Source organism: Octopus bimaculoides, chromosome 24, assembly GCF_046866305.1.
Source record: "Octopus bimaculoides isolate indiv1 chromosome 24, ASM4686630v1, whole genome shotgun sequence".
Classification (NCBI taxonomy): Eukaryota; Metazoa; Mollusca; class Cephalopoda; order Octopoda; family Octopodidae; genus Octopus; species Octopus bimaculoides.
The window spans coordinates 22,897,081-22,920,145 of record NC_142951.1 but is presented as its reverse complement, the minus strand read 5'-3'; the positions used below and the strand labels follow the sequence as shown (position 1 = coordinate 22,920,145).

General features: G+C 38.5%; 1 protein-coding gene across 2 annotated transcripts in view; it reads right to left on the bottom strand.

Annotated features, from left to right (window-relative positions):
• LOC106884340 (receptor-type tyrosine-protein phosphatase R-like) overlaps positions 1-23,065 on the bottom strand; it is a 173,743-nt gene that overhangs the window by 107,161 nt on the left and 43,517 nt on the right. The window contains exon 1 of one of the 2 annotated variants that reach the window (XM_089341522.1): positions 4,282-4,304. The exons of the other annotated variant lie outside the window; for it this stretch is intronic. The gene's annotated coding sequence lies outside the window, so the exon portion shown is untranslated. Of the gene's footprint in view, positions 1-4,281; positions 4,305-23,065 lie in introns of those variants that run through there. 2 annotated transcript variants of the gene reach the window in all.

The following is a 23,065-nucleotide window of genomic DNA, read 5'->3' as shown; positions in this document are numbered from 1 at the left end:
TGGCATATTTATTTGAATTGTATACATTTTCCAGTGTTATTGTTTTGTTCCATATTTCTATGTTTTCTATTTTTTAATTTTTAGCAAAGGGTTTTGCTTGTCTGATTTAAGTATTATTTATCTGGTCGTTACTTCATTGCATCATAGTGGTACTTCTTTTATTTGTGTGGTTTTATCCATTCATCTGTCTGAGTATATATATATATATATATATATATATATATTCTTTTACTTGTTTCAGTCATTTGACTGAGACCATGCTAGAGCACCACCTTGAAGGGTTTAAGTTGAATAAATTGACCCCATGACTTATTTGTTTTTTTTTTTTAAAGCCTAATACTTATTCTATCAGTCTCTTTCACTGAACCACTAAGTTACAGGGATGTAAACGCACCGACACCAGTTGTTAAGCAGTGATGGGGGGGAAAACACAAAGATACACATACACACACACACACACATACGATAGGCTCATTTCAATTTCCATTCACCAAATCTACTCTCAAGGCTTTGGTTGACCCAAGGCTATAGTAGAAGACACTTGCCCAAGGTGCCATACAGTGGGACTGAAAACGGAACCATATGATTGGGAAACAAGCTTCTAACCACACAGCCACATCTGTGCCTATATATATGAAAGCATTATCATTATTTTAACGTCTACTTTTCCATATTTGCATGGGTTGGATGGAATTTGTTGAGGCTGATTTTTTTTATGCCCAAATGCTTTTCCTGTTATTATTCTCACCAGTTTCCAAGTAAGGTGATATTTCGCCATGACCAGGTATAGTTTCATAGAAGATAAGAAATGAAAGACACCACTTGCATGATGGTGACAAGGAGACAGTAACACACACACACACAAACAGGCTTCTCTCAGTTTCTTTCTACCAAACCCACTTACATGGCTTTAGGCCAAGGACTATAATAGGAGATCGATCCAAGTGAATTACAGCACTGCTTTAATAAGAATGGGGTTTTCCACCATATAAAATATAAAATTTTGTATTGAAAATGATTTCAAACACATTGGTGTGTGTGTGTGTGTGTGTGTGTGTGTGTGTACAATAAACACAAAAATGTGTGTGACCCATATAATAATACTGGAAGCACTTCTTGTTTCACACAGTGGGACTGAACCTGAAACTATATGGTTAGGAAGCAAACTTCTTACCACACAGCCATGATATACATACATGCATTTCATATACAACAACTGACAAGACTAAGCCTCAGAACAGGACACAGTACAAGAAAGAGTGGAATGCTTATTGGTTCATATAAATAAATTCTATAAATGTTTCAACACCTCAAAATTTTCTCATTCCTTTGAGAAAAATGCTGGAGTGTGGAAATATTTGTATTAAGGAGAGTCAAAAGTTTTGCAATATTTGCATACATGCTAGTTTGCAATGTGTGTACCATGTGACTAAAGTAGTTCAAGCCATGAAAGGTCCCACTCTGGGGTTGGTAGCATTGTGGAAGTCGTTGGTGCACATTGTTTCACTCTGTATGTGATCTGAAAGCCACACAAATGAACATGCAACGTAGTCTAATTCGAGAGCTCATGCTTTAGAAATTTGAACTGGGTCATAGCACTGCAGTGGCAACCAAAAACATTTGTTGTGCAAAAGGTTGATCACAGTACAGTAACCAGACGATTCAAGGGATTTCACCTGGGTTGCAAAAACCTTGATGATCAGGTAAAGTCAGGTAGGCTTAAAACCACGGATTCCAGGGCCATGCTCCAAGCCAGAGGCAAATTCAGCAAGCAGCACTTGTAGAGTATCAGGTGAGTTTGGCATCTCATGTCGCAAAAATACCTGGCATTGATTAAAAGAAAAGTGAGCTCTTCTGCAACAATGCAAGACCTCAAACTGCTTTAACGGCTTGAAATGAAACTCCAGGAACTTGAGGGAATCAAACAGCTGCCGAACCTAGCATTTATAATCCCCTGGATTATTACCTCTTCTGATTCATGGCTCACTTCCTGCTCTCACAAAACTTCATCAACCAAGAGGAGGTAGAAGCTTCAGTGAAGGAGTTCTTCATTTTGAAGGATAAAAACTGGTATCAGCATGGGATCAAAGAACTGGCAGAAAGGTGCCTTCAAACGGTGCCACATGATGGCCTCTACTTTGAATGCTAGGCTACTTTTGAAGGAAGTTGACAGATAAAGCAAATAAGTTACCGAAGTATTGCAAAACTTTTGTCTCAAAACAATATAGTTGTAAGGCACTTTATATAAACATGTATGTGTATGTGTGTGTGTGTGTATATATATATATATATATATATATATATATACACACACACATACATACATATACACATTGGTGCTACTTTGGTGTGTGATCTACAAGGAAGATTAGGTTTCTTTTAAAATTATTTTGTACATACTTAGCACTGTAAATGCATTTTTTTAAAAATTCTGACTATTTTAATTAGCGGCTATGTGGTAAGTAGCTTGCTTACTAACCACATGGTTCCAGGTTCAGTCTCACTGCATGGCACCTTGGGCAAGTGTCTTCTACTATAGCCTTGGGCCAACCAAAGCCTTGTGAGTGGATTTGGTAGACGGAAACTGGAAGAAGCCCGTCGTATATATGTATGTATATATATATATATATATATATATATATATATATATATATATATGTATGTGTGTGTATATGTTTGTGTGTCTGTGTTTGTCCCCCCCCCCCACCATCGCTTGACAACAGATGCTGGTGTGTTAACGTCCCCGTAACTTAGCGGTTCGGCAAAAAGTGACTGATAGAATAAGTACTAGGCTTACAAAGAATAAGTCCTGGGGTCGATTTGCTCGACTAAAGGCGGTGCTCCAGCATGGCTGCAGTCAAATGACTGAAACAAGTAAAATGAGTGAAAATGAGTAAATATGATAAAATAAGCGTGTAGATCACTCACCAAAGTAAATTTGCTCGCGTAGATCCCACGGAAAGTATACGTTTGCTGTATGTGTGTGTGTGTGTGAATATAGGTGAGTGGACAAATGAAAGAAAGAGGTACTCAACACATTTAGTAGGAGTTACATATACTCTTTTACTTGTTTCAGTCTTTTGACTGCGGCCATGCTAGAGCACCGCCTTTTGTCGAATCAAATTGACCCCAGGACTTATTCTTTGTAAGCCTAGTACTTATTCTCTCGGTCTCTTTTTGCCGAACCACTAAGTTACGGGGACGTAAACACACCAGCATCGGTTGTCAAGCGATGGTGGGGGGACAAACACAGACACACAAACATATATATATATACATATATACGACAGGCTTCTTTCAGTTTCCGTCTACCAAATCCACTCACAAGGCTTTGGTCGGCCCGAGGCTATAGTAGAAGACACTTGCCCAAGGTGCCACGCAGTGGGACTGAACCCGGAACCATGTCGTTGGTAAGCAAGCTACTTACCACACAGCCACTATTTAAAATTATTTGCTTCAGCCCCATGCAGCTTAAAGTTTTGTAAGCTTCTTACAGAAACTGTACGTTGCATGGGGTCGAATCAAACTGCTTTCAATAATAATAATAATAATAATAATGTGTGTATGTGTGTGTTTATAGGAAGCTGGCATGTTTTGAATAAGAGAAAGACTAATAAACACATAAAATTTATTTATTAAGAAACAGTTGTTTTATTCTGTCGTTACTCAGATTTTTCAGTTGCTCAGGTAAAGAAAATGTGCATACCTGCATTTGTGTATGTAAGTGTTAAGAGATAATAGAATGTATACAATTTTAAGCGAGACAACCGAACCAAGGAATTGAACTCGAGACCTCAATGGAACTAAACCACCTGTAGATTACCACTTCGTTTGTTTTGAGTTTTCGATCTCGGTGAAAGCAAGTGATGAGAAGCAATAAAGAACTAATTAGATGATAGATGATTAATGAAGGTATTGTGTTTTCTCTCCCTCTGTCTCGTGTTTGTATACTTAGAGAGAGAGAGAGAGAGAGAGAGAGAGATAGAGAGCTGGTATTTCTTCAGATGTCAGCGCACGAGACATGGGAAAGAAAGAGGCGGTGACCAAAGAAGGGGACAGAAACAGAGAGGCAGAGATTAAAAGGCACACACACACACACACACATATATATATATTGAGAGAGAGAGAGAGAGAGGCTGAGAATGAAAGAGAGAGAATAGGAGAGAGAGGTACATTGTGTTATCTGAATGAATAAACAAATAAAAGATAGAGTAGCAGAGACTGCAGTAGTAGTAAATAGAAAGAGAATTGAGGAAAGAAGTGAAATAATGGTAGAATTACTGATACTAGTACTTCTTTTCCACAACATCGCCATTACCGCCACAACACGGTAATGCTCGTACTACTGTTGATGTGGTGATGGTGGTGTTATTACTGCTGTTGCCACCACCAGCACGTCAACATTAGTGAGCATCAAGTGGGGTCAGCCTCGTGAATGTAAAGTCTCGTGTGTCATGCCGTGATGGTAGTCGTGGTGGCCGTCGATATTTAGTAGGATGATATCATTGATGAAAACAACTGGCTGGTTATGCTGATGCGGTGGTGGTGTGTATATGTTTGTGAGTATGTAAGAAAGAAAGAAAGAAAGGGGGAGGAGGAGAGAGACAGGAAGAGGAGAGACAAATGTACACAGAGAGAGAGGGAGAGAGAAATACAGGAAAAAGGAGGGGCAGAAGAAAGAGAAGTGAAAGATACAAGGGGAGAAGAAAGAAAGAGAGAAAGGAGTAGAGACAGAAGCACGGAGAAATATCGCGAATGAAAAAGAGAGATAAGGCGGAGAGAGTGGGGAGGAGGAGGAGGAGGAGTGCGGGATTGGAATATTATTGCAGCGAAAATCAATGGAAATTTGTCGTTTCCGCCAGACTGACGATGGCGGCTAGATTGTTGTTATTATGGAGTTTTTGAGTGTTTAGGACGCTGTTAACTCATTAACACTGCAATAACATCACTGTAACACACCACTACTACAGCACACTCGAATACTACCGCCGACACCACAACCACTTTCGTAGCACCACCACTACCACCGCGACTAAACTCCACCATCGTCCCTTTCACTGTTTGTAGAAGGTGGGCCAAAAGTCACGCACCAATACAGTCGACATTTTATTGATATTAACGTTATTTTTATTTATCATTCGTTCATTTTGTTCATAATGTACAATTTCGTGTGTATTCATCCCTATTTTATTTATTTCGTTCAATTTTAGAAAAATTGAAAAGCTTGTCTTAGACAATTCCCGAGCGAATTAAACTTATTTTGTGCGTGACTTTTGGCCCACCTCGACCTGTATTTACGTTAAACGGAAGATGGACAGTATTATGGGGTTGATGGACAGGATGGGAATTGGTCTGATGTTAAGTATGGCATGGTGTAAGGGTAGATCTAACATGATGCAGTGTTGTGCAACATGGTGTGGTGTCATGTGCAATAGTACAAAAATGGGGTAGCAAAGTGCAGCATACCAAATATTGAAATGAATGGGTGTTCCTTCTGCATTTCTGAAAAATGAGATGTTACCATTTTGTCAATCAAAAACAAGAGTTGACAGAAACTCTGGTTAAAGTACGATGCAATGTATTCTCACTTGACCAAGGCAGGGCTTATGAAAGCATGTACCTGTTAATTGGTTTCAAATTTTGGCACAAGTCCAGTGATTTAAGGGCAGGGGAAAAGTTGATTACATCGACCTCAGTGCTCAGTCGGTACCTATTTTATTGACCCTGAGACGATGAAAAGCAATGCTGACCCCAGCGGTATTTGGACTCAGAATGTAAAGACGGATGGAATGCTGCTAAATATTGTGCCTGGCATACTAACGATTCTGCCAGCTCACTGCTCTAACATGCCCTTTAATTAAGACTGGGCATGAGGCAAGTAGACAGGTAGAGTTGGTGTGACCACATGCCTTGCCAACATGCTGGTCCTGCAGTAAATGAGAAAAAGAAATACAAGGAAACATGGGTCAGAGATATTGGTACTGGTACTGACCACTGACTTGGCACCTTTATGACACAGTTCTGGCAGATGGTGAAAGCAGAGGTGATCTGCAATAACATAGTTGGTTGGGATCCCACATGAATTTCCAAGCCCTGATGACCGCTAAAAATCAGAGGGGTAGCCCAGAGTTTAACCCATTTGAAGGAATAGAGCTCAGATAGGTGGCACAGAGCAGAACTCCTATTTGCTCCATATATGGTAATGAAGATCACTTAAGGCCTTTCTACCTAGAAGAGGAAGAGAACAAGCAAAACAAGAAAAAGTACAGTCATCAACATCAGGTCTGAGGGGAAGGCCATGGAAGGTGCTATTGCCATTGTTTCTACAACACCATTGGTTATAGCTTTGAGGATAGCCAGGGTAGAAGGGGGGACAAATGAATTTGTCTTATCCTCTGTGCCACCCACACAAACAGACAAGAAGAAGCACTAAGAAATTAAGGTGTTACCCCCTTTAGCATAAAACTGGCCAGAGGTTTACAAGCAGAAGTCCTACTCTATTGTCAATGGAGGTGCTTAGAAGAAGATAGTAAACCATCAGGGTGAGTAAAATAAAAGGAAAAATTAAAAGATTGAGCTTAGATTAAAAGGGCAAGTAGGAGGACAGAATACTTCACAAAGAGGCAACCATATCTATGAAGTGTCTGAACATTATGGTATTTCAAAGAGATAACCATAGGTTACACTGGGTAACAAATTTTTATTTATTTATTTTTTCGTCTTTGGTCAGTTTGCTTCTATCTAGAAACCAAAGGAAATCACTACTATTCCCTTCAACTTCTGCCTTTGTGACCTGGATATCAATTTTTACAAACTGACCTATTTCCCATTACGTTTCAGACAGATTCACTGTTGAGTTGCTGAAGCAGAAATATCATTATAGCAAATATTCTGCTCAATACCAATGCTCAAAAGGAACTCAGCCACCTTGCCTCTCTGAGGCTCAACACATGAAAGGAACTCAGCCACTTTGCCTCCATGAGGCCCAAGCTCAAAGGGAACTCAGCCACTTTGCCTCCGTGAGACCCAATGCTCGAAAGGAATCTCATTTTAAATTTACTCCTAGGTCTCCTGCCAGCTGGCCCAGTTTGAAGAATTCATGTTGTAATTCTTTCCTCTAAAATTACAATGGTACGTCCATAGTCCCAGAGCTGTGACCTCTCAATGCAAAGAAGTAGCAGCTCAACCTGGAAAGATTCCCTGCTTTCCAAGCTATTTACCTTGTTGAGTGATGTTACTACAGAGACCATTTCACTCACTTGTATTCGTGATCCTATTTTTTCAATCATTACCCAACATTCATGACCTCACATGAGGAGAAGCACAAAAACCAAATTGAAGACAAGTTTGACATAGTGCTACTTGGTTCATCAGAAGGTGACCTCCAGCATGCATTGAATGGGTTTGCTGCGAAGTGCTGCAAGGCAGGAATAAGAATTAGTGTTGCAAATACTGAGACATTGGTCCTCCCAAGAAAGTCTTTCCAGTGCACCGTTGATGTTAGTGGAATGTCACTAAGACAAGTGGAGAAGTTTAAGTTGAGCGATATTTACGAGTGATGGAAGTTGGGAGGCTGAATTGCATGATAGAATTGCTGGTGTTGGCATGGTGATACACTGGCTCCAACATGTCCTCTGAAGGGGAGAAGGTGCATTTGGCAGAGTCGTTAGCATGTCAGGCAAAATGCTTAATGGCCTTTTGTCTGTCTTCACATTCTGAGTTCAGATTCCACCGAGGTCAACTTTGCCTTTCATCTTCTCAGGGTCGATAAATTAAGTACCAGTGAAACACTGGTGTTGATGTAATTGACTGGTCCTCTCAAACAAAATTTCAGACCGTGTGTCAGAAGGATTATAATTATTATTATTATTATTATTATTATTATTATTTTTAAGGTGTCAAGCTGGCAGAATCGTTAGCACACCAGACAAGATGCTTTGCGGTGTTTCGTCCGTTTTTACACATTGAGTTCAAATGCAACTGAGGTCAACTTTGTCTTTCATCCTTTCGGGGTCAATAAAATAAGTAGAAGTTAATGACTTGGATCAATGTAATCAACTTACCCCTTCCTCTGAAACTGCTGGCCTTGTGCCAAAATTTGAAACCCACGCCAGGCAAAATGCTTAGCAGTATTTCGTCTGTCTTCACATTTTGAGTTCAAATGCCGCTGAGATCAACTTATCCTTTCAGGGGTCGATAAAATGAGTACCAGTTGAGTACTGCGGTTGATGTAATTGATTTATCCCCTCCCTGAACTTGTTGACTTTGTGCCAAAATTTATTATTATTATTATTATGGCCACAAGGTGCAACTTAAATGCAGATTTACAAAAATGAGAATCCAAAGGAAAAAAAACAAAAAAAAAAAAACAATGATGGGTAAGGATTAGGATTAACCTACTATTTTAAAAATGTAAGGGCACATTTATTTGATAATGCAGTTCTAGATATATGTCCTGAAAACAAATAGAAAAATAAGACAGGAACACTTTTCATCATAAGTGTGCTCAATGAAGGCTGACCTTGTATTATTCATGTTAAGTGGTTATCTGATACCTCAAACAAATTACCAACATATATATATATATATATATATATACATAGAGAGAGAGAGAGAGAGAGAGAGAGAGAGTGTGTGTGTGTGACATCTGACTGAAAGTGATACAACATAAACACACACATAAAACCAGCTATTTCACATATACACACACTGTGATACATTGTGTATAGATGAATGACATCATTAAATAAGCTGCACACACACACACACACACACACACGCACGCACACACACACACACACACACACAAACACACACACACACACATGTTAGTATGTATACAAACATCAACACAAGAAATACTGATGGAACATTCCCATCAAAATATGTCAAAGTGTAAACATAACAGGCCGGATATTGTTGTTTGGGACAGAAAAGAAAAAGTATATACTGTTATAGAGCTGCCCTGGTGATGACAATACCTCTTTGGAAATCAATAAGAAAGAAGATAACAAAGGATAACTGCTTTGAAACCTCCAGCTTTTATATCTAGATTATAAATTTACATTTATACCAATAACAATTGGTGCACTTGGTTTTGTAAGTAAATGGCTAACTGACAATCTGGATAAGCCTGGATTTTCAGAAAGAGAAATCAACCATCTGAATCGCACATTAGAAATACTATTTGTAAGCAGGGCAGTAAAAATATGCAAGACTTTTCTCAAAGTTTAAAATGTGACATTGCTGTTATTGTTATCAACATTCCAATAAGGGAGCTTTGTATTTTTTTTTTGTTAGAAACCAGCTCCTTGCTCAGAAGAAGAGTTTTTTAAAAAAATCAAAAACAGGAGAGAACATACATATATTGATTGGTAGTGTGTGATATTTCACAGACAAAAAAAAAAATATAAGAAAATAAAATCAAACAACATAAACACAGAATTAACAACGTTATCTCACATATACACACTGTGATACATATTGTCATATTGTATAGATGTGTGATATCATTAAATGGACTATATATATATATATATATATATATATATATATATATATATATAGATAGATAGATATATGTATGGTTAGTAGTGTGTGATATTTCACTGAAAAACAAAAATAACAATAATAAACACTGATGTATATGTGCAACATAAAAGCCAACAGAACTAGCTATGTTATCAAACATATACACATTTGATATACAGTATTCTTTTTAATCCTTTGTTTCTCAGCCATTTTTTGCCTGTGGACCCCTTTGGTTCTATTTCACTCTACTGGGCCTCCTCAACCATTTGAAATTTTCAAAAAAAATGCCGTCATATTTTCAATAATTAAATATCATTAAAATTTGTATAAAAATAATTGTTAAAATTTTGTGTATTATAGAAGTAGTAACACATTTATAACTCACAAACTTCAATATCTTATGTGGAACCCTAATGGCCATATGGACCCTGATTGAAAACCACTGTTTTAGTCAGTTGTGAAGGCACCCAGGTCCTTCCTTCTCTCTCTGCTGGTGAGGAGAAAAGGAAGGAGCTGTCCTCAAACTGGAGACCTGATTCAAAGGTTTGCAACAGAGTAGACTACTAAAGTCACCCAGTGTACCACCAAGGTGGTAGTGTTAAAGCAGATGACTGTGTAGGCTAGGGCAGGATTTGAACACAGGATACAAAGGGTCACAACAACTACCATGAGATATCCAGTGTAGTGGTCATACAGTTGTGCGCTTGTCTGCTTGGGTTGGTACTTTTTAACTGACCCCAAATAGATGAATGGCAAAATTGACCTCAATAGGATTTGAATTCAAAGTGCAAAGAAACCAAACAAATATTGTGAGATATTCTATGTCTATGTAGCTGTATGATATCTTTAATGGGCCATTTGTATATTTTGGTTGGCAGTGTGTGATATCTAGTTGTCATTAAGACTGAAAGATATACAACACAAACTCCCAGAGAACTACCTATCATATATCACATAAACACATTGAGATGCACAACTCTATAGCTGTGTGATATCTTAACTGGGTTGTTTCTATATTTTGGTTGGCAGTGTGTGATATCTAGTTGTCATTAAGACTAAAAGATATGCAACACAAACTCTCCGAGAACCACCTCTCTTATATCACATAAACACACTGAGATGCACAACTGTATAACTGTGTGATATCCTAACTGGGCTATATGTATATGTTTGGGTTGGTAACATGTAATATCGAGCTGACAGTAACACAGAACGATATACAACACAGAACATGTACACAACTAGCTATCCCATATACACACAATGTGATACACACTGTATTTGCTCAGTGGTTCCATATTACCCTTCAGGGTCCACAGAGGATTTCATTGTTAAAATTTATGAGCAATAAATTGGTTACACTTCTACAATACGCAAAATATGTTAACAATTTTTTTAATGCAATTTCTGATATCTAATTATGTAACTATAATAGGATTTTTGAAACATTGAATGAGTATTAGGGTCCACCCAAGTAAAATAGGAATCAAAGGGGTCCATAGGCAAAACTTGTTTGAGAACCACTGATATAACTGAATGATATCACTGGATTGTGTGCGTGTGTGTATCACTTGTTTGGTAGTGTGATATCTGGTTGATAAATAATACTGAATGTTATGAAACATACGACTGAAGCACACACACAGGCGCTAACCATCCCATTTCTACGAAAAGGAAGCCATCTACCCAACATATACATCCAGAAACTGTATGATGTATGATCTGAGAAGTCAATATATATGCTTTTTTTTTATTGGAAATATGTGATATCTACAACGATCTACTTCCATATACATACAGAAAACCAGCCAAATCCAAATACGCACTGTGATATATTTGTGTGTGCGCGTGTATGTGTGTGTGTGTGATGGGTTAGCTATGAGATATCCTGATAACCACAAGTAGGCAGTCGTGTCGTGTATATATATTCGTTGACTGTGTGATATCTAATTTGACAGAAAGCCTGAAAGACATATACAACGTAAACACGGAGTCAGTTATCCTATATACATAGTGACATAGACAGAGAGGGAGGGAAAGAGGAAACCAGGCACTGATATTGCGCTAAACAACAATACAACACATTTCAAAAACATAACAGAAAGAGAAAAAAAAAATCCCACCACAGACAATAAAAATATTCCATGAATCTTTCAGCACCCACCTTTCTTCATTTTTTTGTTTTTTTTTTTCAAATCAGTTCTGTTTCGGTTTGATTAGGTTTACTAAATGAGAACTGGTTCTTTATCGGCTATCGTGTCTCCTCCTGCCTCAGTTGCCATTTATGTGAGTGAGTGAGTAAGTGTGTATGTATGTATGTATGTCTATGCGTGCGTGCGTACGTGCGTGAGAGAGAGAAAGACAGAAAGAGAGTGGGAGTGAGAGAGTTAAATATTACTTTGTACAAGTGTCCAATTTTCTATCCATGTTGACATCATATCGACAGCCATATATGTATTGTTGTGTGTGTGTATATATATATATATATATATATATATATATATATATATATGTATATATGTGGTTCTGTTTTCGTGCGTGTGTGTATAGGGGGGGAGGAGTAGTTGGTTGTGTGTGTGTATGTGTGGATAACTGGTTATGTGAACGTGTGAATGCGCGCGCGTAAATATATATGGGATAGCTGATTCTGAGAAGGGAAATAGCTGGCTGGATGTGTATATCGGCTAGTTCTGTGTGTATAGGGAGAAGGGATGTTGCTTGTTGTGTACGTGTCTGTGAATTAAGGGATCCTATTGATATCACGTTCTATCAGTCATAACCTAACACACGCTCTAGTTTGTATAACGTACATATAACATAGCCAACGTATATTTATGAATGAAGTGTGGCTAGCTTCCTCTCTCTTTGCTCTGTGTGTATGTTATGTAACTGACCAGCGCATATACTGTACACACATTTTTAAATTTTTTTTTTTACCAGCTAGATATCACACATCACTAAACAAAAGATACGACACTGTCCAGTAAATATGTTTTAAATATCAGATGGCAACATATGCTGTTACATAGGTTAACCAACCAAATGTCACACGTGTCTCAGTCAGCTGTCTAGATTTCACTAATCGCCAAGTCAAGTTATAAATTGTTGCTACCACATTACAACCACCGACACACCAACCAATAAACCTTCACTCACCACTGTCACACTAACCCACAAACCTTCACTCTCTACTGTCACATCAATAATTAATTATCTAGATAATACTTAGGTAAAATACATCAACTCTTATGCTAAAAAATAATAGGGTATCTAATTCTAGTTTATTTTTTAAATTTCAAAGTACCTTCATTCACCACTGTCACACTAACCCACAAACCTTCATTCACCACTGTCACACTAACCGACAAACCTTCACTCACCACTGTCACACTAACCGACAAACCTTCACACCACTGTCACACTAACCGACAAACCTTCACTCACCACTGTCACACTAACCCACAAACCTTCACTCACCACTGTCACACTAACCCACAAACCTTCACACCACTGTCACACTAACCCACAAACCTTCATTCACCACTGTCACACTAACCCACAAACCTTCACTCACCACTGTCACACGAACCCACAAACCTTCATTCACCACTGTCACACGAACCCACAAACCTTCATTCACCAGTCACACTAACCCACAAACCTTCATTCACCACTGTCACACTAACCCACAAACCTTCACTCACCACTGTCACACAAACCCACAAACCTCCACTCACCACTGTCACACTAACCCACAAACCTTCACTCACCACTGTCACACAAACCCACAAACCTCCACTCACCACTGTCACACTAACCCACAAACCTTCATTCACCACTATCACACTACCCGACAAACCTTCACTCACCACTGTCACACTAACCAACAAACCTTCATTCACCACTATCACACTACCCGACAAACCTTCACTCACCACTGTCACACTAACCGACAAACCTTCACTCACCACTGTCACACTAACCCACAAACCTTCATTCACCACTGTCACATTAACCCACAATCCTTCACTAATCAGTTATACTAACCCACAAAACTTCAATCATCACTGACACAGTAACCCACAAACCTTCACTCGCCACTGTCACACTACAACCATTGATACATTAACCTTCATTCACCACTGTCACATTAACCCACAATCCTTCACTAATCAGTTATACTAACCCACAAAACTTCAATCATCACTGACACAGTAACCCACAAACCTTCACTCGCCACTGTCACACTACAACCATTGATACATTAACCTTCATTCACCAACACACCATACTACCATGTTCTCATTGATACACAAATCTTCATTCACCAACACACAGCAACAATCTTCGCACTTCACCTTGTTAACTCTTGTGTACCTCAGAATTTGAATTTCTACCCTCTGCTCTCTACTGTGGTCAACATCCAACAACACCCACCTTTACGTGTATAATATTAGCCTTCACTTGCTCCTAATTTTCTCTTCCCAAACATCATCCATTGCACACATTCTCCACTGATGTCATGCCAATCTTGTCTTTTTTAATAGCAACCAATCACAAAAGCTGCTCATATCAAGAAAGCATAATTTACACCTCATTCTTCTTAAACATAAGCAACAAGTAAGTAGAGCTGTTGTGATTGTTCCAAGTGCTAGACTTGACTACCACTGAGGGTCTTTTATGAAGAAAGCACATCCTTAACAAGTGAAAGTGTGTGATCTAGTAGTAAAGGTGTTGCACTCATAATCAAAAATATGTTGATAAACATGTTAAATTACAGACGCAGCCTACCTGGTGTTATATTGTCACTGACTAAGTATTCTACAGAAACATATATTTTTAATGCAAATATTTTAAACAAAATCAGTGAGACCACTGCAAGGGCCAAGTCCTTATTGTAGTGTGGTGGCTGGTATACCTTAACCCTTTAGCATTTAAACCAGCAATATCTGACCAAAATATTTTACCTGTTTCAGCTTCAGATCAGCCAGGGTTGGCCTCTCACACCTACCCTACAATGTCATTTTTAAAATAAACAATCACATCACCAAAATCTCAAAGCTATGAGATAATGCATGATTGATTCAAAATGATGCGAATAAATAAGCATTACATTTGAGAAAATAATCTAAATGCTAAAGGGTTAATGGCCCCTATGTGCCTTAATGACCCTGTTACCCTAGTGGTATAATATTGGAACAAAAGTTCCTAGTAAGGCCTCCCATGACAGAAACCACAGTAATATAGTTTATTTTTTTCCCAAAGGTAAAAAAACGGTTTCTGTAGGGTCAACATCCTTACCTAGAAGAAAAGCAAAGTTATAGAAGACTTCATGATGATACAAAACCAACAAATAAAGGGAAGGCCTTTTCTGAGGAAAGCACATGACAAGAAAGAAGATACCCTAAAAATAGCTGCAGGTGAGACACTGTGGCAGAGTTGGAAAACGAGGGGTCCAACTGGAGACAAGAAGAAAAGATAGACCACAATCAAGAAAAATGGGAAAAAATTAATCACTGGCCTAGCCTCTACAAGAAACGATGGACCCAAAGAGTAAGAAAAGAAGACAGTACATGATAAGGCTGGTCTTTTAAATTACAGATACAGTCCAAACAATAAACATTCACCCAGTTCAATCTACTCAGTTTCAGTAACAACGCTTGGACAATTGGAAATCATGCTAGAAGACACTTCATCAAGCCACTGTCCAGATGAAATCCAGCCAATGAACATTCACCCAGTTCAATGTAGTCACGTTCTGTAATAAGGCTTGGACAACTGGAAATCATACTAGAATACTCTTGACCAAACCACTGCCCAGATATAGTCCAGCCAATAAACATTCAACTAGATCAATGTGGTCTGGTTTTGTAATAGAGCTTGGAGAACAGGAAACAATGCTAGAAGACACTTAACTAAACCACTGTCCACATACAGTCCAACCAATAAACATTCACCTAGATCAATCTACACAGTTTCAGTAACAAAGCTTAGAGTATTCGAAACCGTGCTAGAAGACACTTGACCTTATTGGCTGTCCACATACAGTCCAGCCAATAAACATTCACCCAGTTTCAGTAACAAAGCTTCGACAATTGGAAACCATGCTAGAAGACACTTGAGAAAGCCAATGTCCAGATACAGCCCAGGTAATGCACATTCATATAGTTCAATTTACTTAGTTTCACTGATAAAGCTTGGACAATTAGAAGAAAACACTTGACCAAGCCAGTTTTTTTTTGGCATCAGACCAAAGATCTCATAATTAAAAAAAAAAACTGCTTTAATATTTCGGCCATAGCTGCAATTTAACCCACTGATAAACAAACCTTCACTCACCATTCACCATCAACCATCACAACTGGTCACAATTCCTTCATTAGTCTGACCATGGCCAAGGAAGGCCCCCAGGATGCAAGACGAAGTAGATAAAAGACTTCACATTTGTGCTGCTGAACTTATGCTGTTTTTGTGAAGTGACCTTTGCAAAGAGTTGCTACGGAAACAGTAAAATTTCATCATTACATCAGCTGACCTTTTAAAACAGCATTGAAAATAGAAACAGATAATCTATCTACAGATGAAGGATGTTGGACCAAAATTAAAATGTGGTGGTGGTGGTGGTGGTACTGGCAATGATGATGATGATGATGGAGGAGGTGAGGTTGGTGATGGTTAACACAATGATGGTGATGATAATGATGATGATGACGAGGGGGTGGGCATGGTGATTGTGATGATGATAATGGCACTGATAATGATGGTCATTAATTATCACCAAAAGCAGGAGCAGCAGCAGCAGCATCACTACTATTGTCCTCAGCAGCATCACTTTCACTGTCATCATCACCACCACCACCACCACCACCACCACCATTATCATCATGACAGTTCCCATCCTTTCCACCATCACCATAACCACTACCACCACCCTCATTATCATCACAGTACCCCACTACCACCATTATCATCCTAATCACCACCACCACCACCACCACCACCATCACCACCACTGCTATGTTTGTATTTCTTTCATGTCATCAATTTGACAAATGTTTCTCTAGAATGTGAAAGATCTGAGGTAACTCTTTGGTCTTTTATTTTTATCATCTCCTCTCAGAAGAACTCTAAACATCTTTAAGATACAATCTCACTACCACCAACTCCCCCACCTACTGCTTCTCTCCTCTGCTACCTGAGCCACCGGCTCTCAACTGTGCACACACACACACACACACACACACATTTACATTCAACACTTACCACTTCCACATGGTAGTGTCCATGTCTGTGCAGTACCCACCACCACCTCCAACACACAGACACACACACACACCAAACACTGACTAATAGTTTTAGTTAAGCTACTTCACCTGGTATTCGGTGCCTTTAAACGAAACCACTTGTTTATCCTGCAAGGGAATTTCTACATGGACACTGGTCCTGCAAAAAATAGCAACTACAACTCCTTCAAACAACACCCTTCTTACTTTCTTACTTTCTTTCTACACCACCAAGTCAACAGAACCCCTGCTGACGTCCTTAACAAGTAACAAGTGCTTGTCATGGAATTTTCAGGAAAGAATTCAAAAGTGGTTTCCAATTGCCATCCTTCGGTTATTTCTTACAAGGTATCATCTTGCTGGTGAGACACAGATAAGTTTCTCACAACTGACAAGAAACTCAGAAATGGAAGAACCAGAACAAATATTGCAAAACATTTCGTACAATATTGGAATTTTATTCCGTCAACCCTGAAAACAGCGAGCAAGCAGAATTGTTAGCACGTCGGGCGAAATGTTTATCAGTATTTTGTCCATCTTTACATTCTGAGTTCAAATTCCACCAAGGTTGACTTTGCTATCCATCCTTTTGGGATCAATAAAATAAGTACCAGTTGAGCACTGAGGGGAAGGTGGGTGGGGTGCTTGATGTAATTGGCTAGTCCCTTTCCCCGAAATTTCAGGCCTTGTGCCTATAGTAGAAAGGATCATATCAACCCTGGAAGAATAAAAAGCTAAGTTAACATGAGCAAGAGTTCAACAACATGCAACAGTCTGAAAATAATTACTTTTGATTTGGGAGCTAAGAATACTCAATGCTAGATAAAAAAAAAAAAAGGGACAGTTGTTGTAAGGGACAACTAAAAGGCATTGAGAAAGGTATGCTTTAAAATGTCCTGCCCAACCCATGCCAACATGGAGGAGCGGACACAACAATGAGGGTCATGGCTGGAATGCTTGACATGAAGGAGGGATGACTTCAGGCTAACCAACAATGATTGGTTTCTTTGACACTTTACTACACTCTCCCTTTCTCTCTCTCTCTCCCTCCCTTTCTCAAGTTATCTGTACCCACCTGCACTTTTCATTCAACTCAATCTCTCTCCCTCTTTCAGATCATCTGCGCAATGTGTGCATGTGTATATATAAACATGTCTATGTGTATGTACTTATATGCAGATGACTGCGTTGATTATGAAACCATTGGTTTACCGTTAAGTTAAAAGTTTTTAAGAGGTTAGCTTTGAGAGTTGCATCCCCTTGCGATAGGTAAAATGTGCTTATTATAGTAGTTTGACTTCTGGAGTCCCTCTTAGCGTGAGGTGTTATTGTATAGTAATGCCCTTATATAAATTAAATATATTTATAGGGAAAAATGATGGTTTTTTTTCCCTTATGAGGTTTTTTCACGCTAACTACTTGATAAATTCTTATAAAGCCTATTATTGAAGTATATATATATGTAAGGGATTATATATATATCGTCTGGCCGTAAAGCCTTTTCTGTTTGTTTTCCTGTCTTGCTTTTTGTTCGCCACTACATTCCTCCATGGCTAGATTTAATTTGCATATACAAATTTAATCTGAGGTCCATGGGATGAGCCGTTTTAACGATGCGTCCTGCCCAAGCTCGTCGAAACGCCGGTGTTAAAACGTGGGTAGCTGATGAAGTAGAATGTTCTCTATGTGGCTCGTGTGTTTTCTCGTCTACGTTTGCTTGCAATGTCCTGTACCCAGATATGCACCTATACATACAGGTGGATGTCGGTATGCACATACCTGTACGTATATATGTATATACTCATTTACTATTTGTTTATATATATATATATATATATATATATATATATATATATATATATATATATATATATATAGTTGTATCTATATCAGTGTGTGCGTGTGTGCACTTTTAGCAAAGCAAAAAATGAGCTGCATCATTAGTGTCAGGTAGCATGTATTACAGAATGGTTCATGTCCCTGTGCTTTGAATCCAAATTCCTCTGAGGTCAACTTCAACTCGTATCCTTTGAAGGAGGTCAATAAAACAGCCAGGGACCGAGGACAGTTTAATAACTCGATCTCTTCACCCAAATTCCTCTCCTCGTACTCAAGTTAGAAACTATTGATAGATATCAGAATATAGCAAACCAACAGAGACAAAATACTTCGTTGTATTCGTTCCGTCCCCCTGAATTAAAATTCAACCACTTGTCACAAGCCTTCTTGAAGCAGGAAATGGGTCTTTCTGGGATCTGGCTAATTATGATAGGGTACCAGTGTTAGATGGATTGTGAACAAAAGGGCTCCTGTTTTTGTCACCTCAATGGTCATAGATAACAGAAAACCCGGACAGTGGAGAAAATCATGAATCTTTAGCTTTGAATGAATAAATAAACTCCACTTAGATGTATTCCATTTCTAGCTCTAAACAAGAGTATATACGTGTGTGTGTGTATATACATACATATACACAAGCATACACAACAGACTCCCTAACAACAGGAATAGCAACAAGAAATAGAAGCATCAGAACTTTAAAGAGATATGAAGGTGAAGTAGGTGAGGCATTGTGTCTGAGAGAGAGAGGGGGGGTGAGGGAGAAATATTGAGAAAGTGAGAAACATAGAGAAAGAGACAGAGAGATGGAGAGAAAGACAAACAGTGAAAGAGACAGAGAGATAGAGAGAAAGACAAATAGTAAGAGAGAGAGAGAGAAGTTATGTATGTGTGTAGCGAGCTGTGTGTATACATCAAAGAATCTATATTCTATTGATTCACAGCTGTAACTGTATATAGGTTTAGAAATAGCATGAATGAAGACACACAGACATTGTGTTACAGTCATGAAATAAAGGACGTATATAATATGTATGCACACATGTATATCTACGTGTGTGTGTGTGTATACACATACATACACACACATATATGCGTGTGTGTACATACACACACATTCATATACACACATATCATCATCATCATCTTAATGTCTACTTTTCCATGCTTTCAGGGATCAGACAAGAGTATATAAGGGCAGAATTTCTTTTTTTACAGTTGCTTTCCTTTCTTTTGACACCAACCTCCACTTGCTTCCAAACGAGGTAATATTCTTGCAATGTATTGAAAAAAAAAACAATACAGACATAGTTACATGGAGAACTGGAAACAAATGGCACCATCTGAATGAGCCTTCCATTTACGAAGATTGCACAACGTGTCAAGATGCCAAAAAAAGTTTGGACATGCATTCGCAGTGGATTGTTAGAAACAACACCGTCTGCACGGACAGCCTAGCCGTTGTTTACAACCAGTGAACATATGTAATGACAACAAGAATTAGAACTCACAAAATATGCACACAGAAAACAGTTATATATACATACATGATAGAAGAACACCTTTCATCTTGAAACCAAAGATGGTCCTTTTTCTTTTGGTGCTGACTGAAGTCCCTCAAGCTGCTTGCAGTAGATCCCCTTTGTTATTGTTTGGTTTGGGTTCAAAAGTTAAAAGTGGACTAAACCTTTAATATCCCACCAAACAGATAACAACACCTTACATGGTCGAAGACATTTAGCCTGGGGTGCCGGTGTTTCTCCTTTCCCTATCCACTGTCTTCAGCGTTTGACATTTTTATATGGAGAACCCATTTCTCATCACCAGTCACTATTTGATCCAAAAAAGGTTCATTCGTGAGACATGACTGCAAAGAAGAGCACATTCACTCTCTGCACACAATTAAACTCAGAAAGTTTGTGAGGAACCCATTGACCCAACTTGCAGACTTTTCCGATGGCATGCAGAAGTCACTGAATGGTTGATTGACCAAATCCAAGCTTCTCTTTTAGTTCCTCAACAGTTACGGTGGGATTTTGCTCCACCAGGGTCTGCAGGACATCCTCGTCGAGCTCTAAATATCTTCCAAGATGAGGCTTGTCTTCTAGGTTGTAGTTTCTGGAATCACCGTTGACACTGGCTTACGCTCATTGTCCGATCCCCATATATTTCATTAATATTCCTCGAAATTTCCATTACATTGTTGCCTTTATTGAACTCATAAAGCAAAATATGCTGAATATTCTCCTTTGTCACTTCCATTATAGCTTTGGAAAAAATAACTGTTAAAATCGAAATGCACTCTTCAAAACTTGCACTAAGAATAAGGACAAGGTAAAATTACTACCTACTTTTATAGCAAGTTGATGCAGGTAGTTTATCCCATCCCCCTCTGACTTTTAGTTCATGCAATTGAAAAATCGCATTATTTATGGGATGACCCTACACATATATATATATTGGAAGGTTGGGCCTCCTTAAAGCCAGGAACTTTTCAGCAACCCTTCGTATATGTGTATCTGTGTTTATAAATATGTGATGGGTTTCTTTCAGTTTCCCTGTATGAAACCCACTCAATAAACTACATCACCCTGCTTTGTCAGATGCCTTTCTTTCCCTGACCCGAAATCCCTTTCATTTCCCATTATCTCTACCCCTCATTCACCTACTGTCTCCACCAATCAACTGCTTTCTGTGCTTTCTCTTTCCTGTGCTGTTCTTCAGCATTAACACCTCACTTATCTGCTATCACCCTCAATTCCCCCCTCACATATCTACCACAACCCTCACCCCTGAGCCTCTCCTATATTTCTTTCTATCATTTGCTACAGTTACCTCTATCCTGTCCACTCACCCACTCCAAACCCCAGTATCACCTCACTTATTCTCACCACTCCCAATGTCCTACAAGGGCATGCCCCAATGCATCTTCACCAGCATCTCTCTCACCATCACTCTATCTTACTCTCTGACACACATTATTGCTCTTATCTGCTTCTCCTTTCTTTTCCAACTAGGGTATTATCCATCTATCTACTCTGCAAGACACCTGTCTCTGTCCTCTATAATTTTAATTTCTCATCAACTGACACAAAGTCACCCCTACCAACACTACTCCCCTCCCCCACCAGCTGAGAGGGGTTTTGTCTTGCAAGTTACTTGGTGACCTTGTTGATGATGGTGTCATGTATAAAATACTGGCGCTGGTACCACATCAAGTGGTTGGCATTAGGAAGGGCATTCAGACATAGAAACCATACCAAAACAGGCAATGGAACCCAGTATGGCTTCTGGCTTTACCAGCTGCTGTAAAACTGTCCAACCCATGCTAGTGTGGTAAACAGATGTTAAATACTATGATGATGATGATGATGATATATATATATATATATATATATATATATATAGGTTATGAGCGGTAGTGGTGTCAATGAGACCCAAAGGTGTCAGGTAATGTTGAGTAAGAGCTTATGGATAGACCATAGTTAAGCTCCAGGTTTGGTGATTATGCGAATGAGAGGTCCAACATAGGTCATATATCAGCATGTGTATTATAATAAATTACTTTTTGTAATGAGATAAAAAACCAAGGCTGTGTAGATTTTAGAACATTTATAAATAGAAGGTCTTACAGCTGTTTCCTACACAGCCTTGGTTTTTTATCTCATTACAAAAAGTCATTTATATATATATATTCATATACAGATTTTTCATAATTTTGTATCAGTTTTTTTACAGTAAGATTGGAAACATAAAGTTCTTAAATTCAAAGTTTCCAGACCTTCACAGTCTTATTTTCAGAATATAAAATATATTTGGTTTCTGTATTGCTTCTTCTTATACTGCTCAACTACATGTAGATTTTGTCATCAAAGTTATTTTTGACCATTAGGCTTCCAGTCGTTAGCAGTCGCATGTTAATTTGATTTATTGTGGTCAAATTTATGTAGGCCTTACCGTCTAAATTTTTACGATTAGCAGCCACATGTTAATTTTTCAATGTGTTGTTTGCATGTTTATTTTGATGTGTATGGCACCATGTTGCAATATGAATATGGCTTCCATGTTTAATTGTCTTTTGTATGAGGAATTTTATACACTACACAATTATTATCCCTTAGTATTTTCATATTTCACTTTGTTTTGTGGTATGTAGTACAGTATGCTGCAATTGCTCTTTGCTGTGAATTCACAGTGAGCTAACAAAAGATTTTTGCAGTCATATGGCCAATATAACAGCTGGAGTCCTGAAGTTTATAACTTTCAATTTTATAATCAAATATATAGATTATATTGGTCATTAGTAGTTTGTTTTCAGTGATGTGTTGTTGATGAGGTTGACTTTGGCTTTGGTGTATTGCAGTATATTCTTCGTTTTAGTTTATGATCAAGTATGATGCATTTCATGTTTC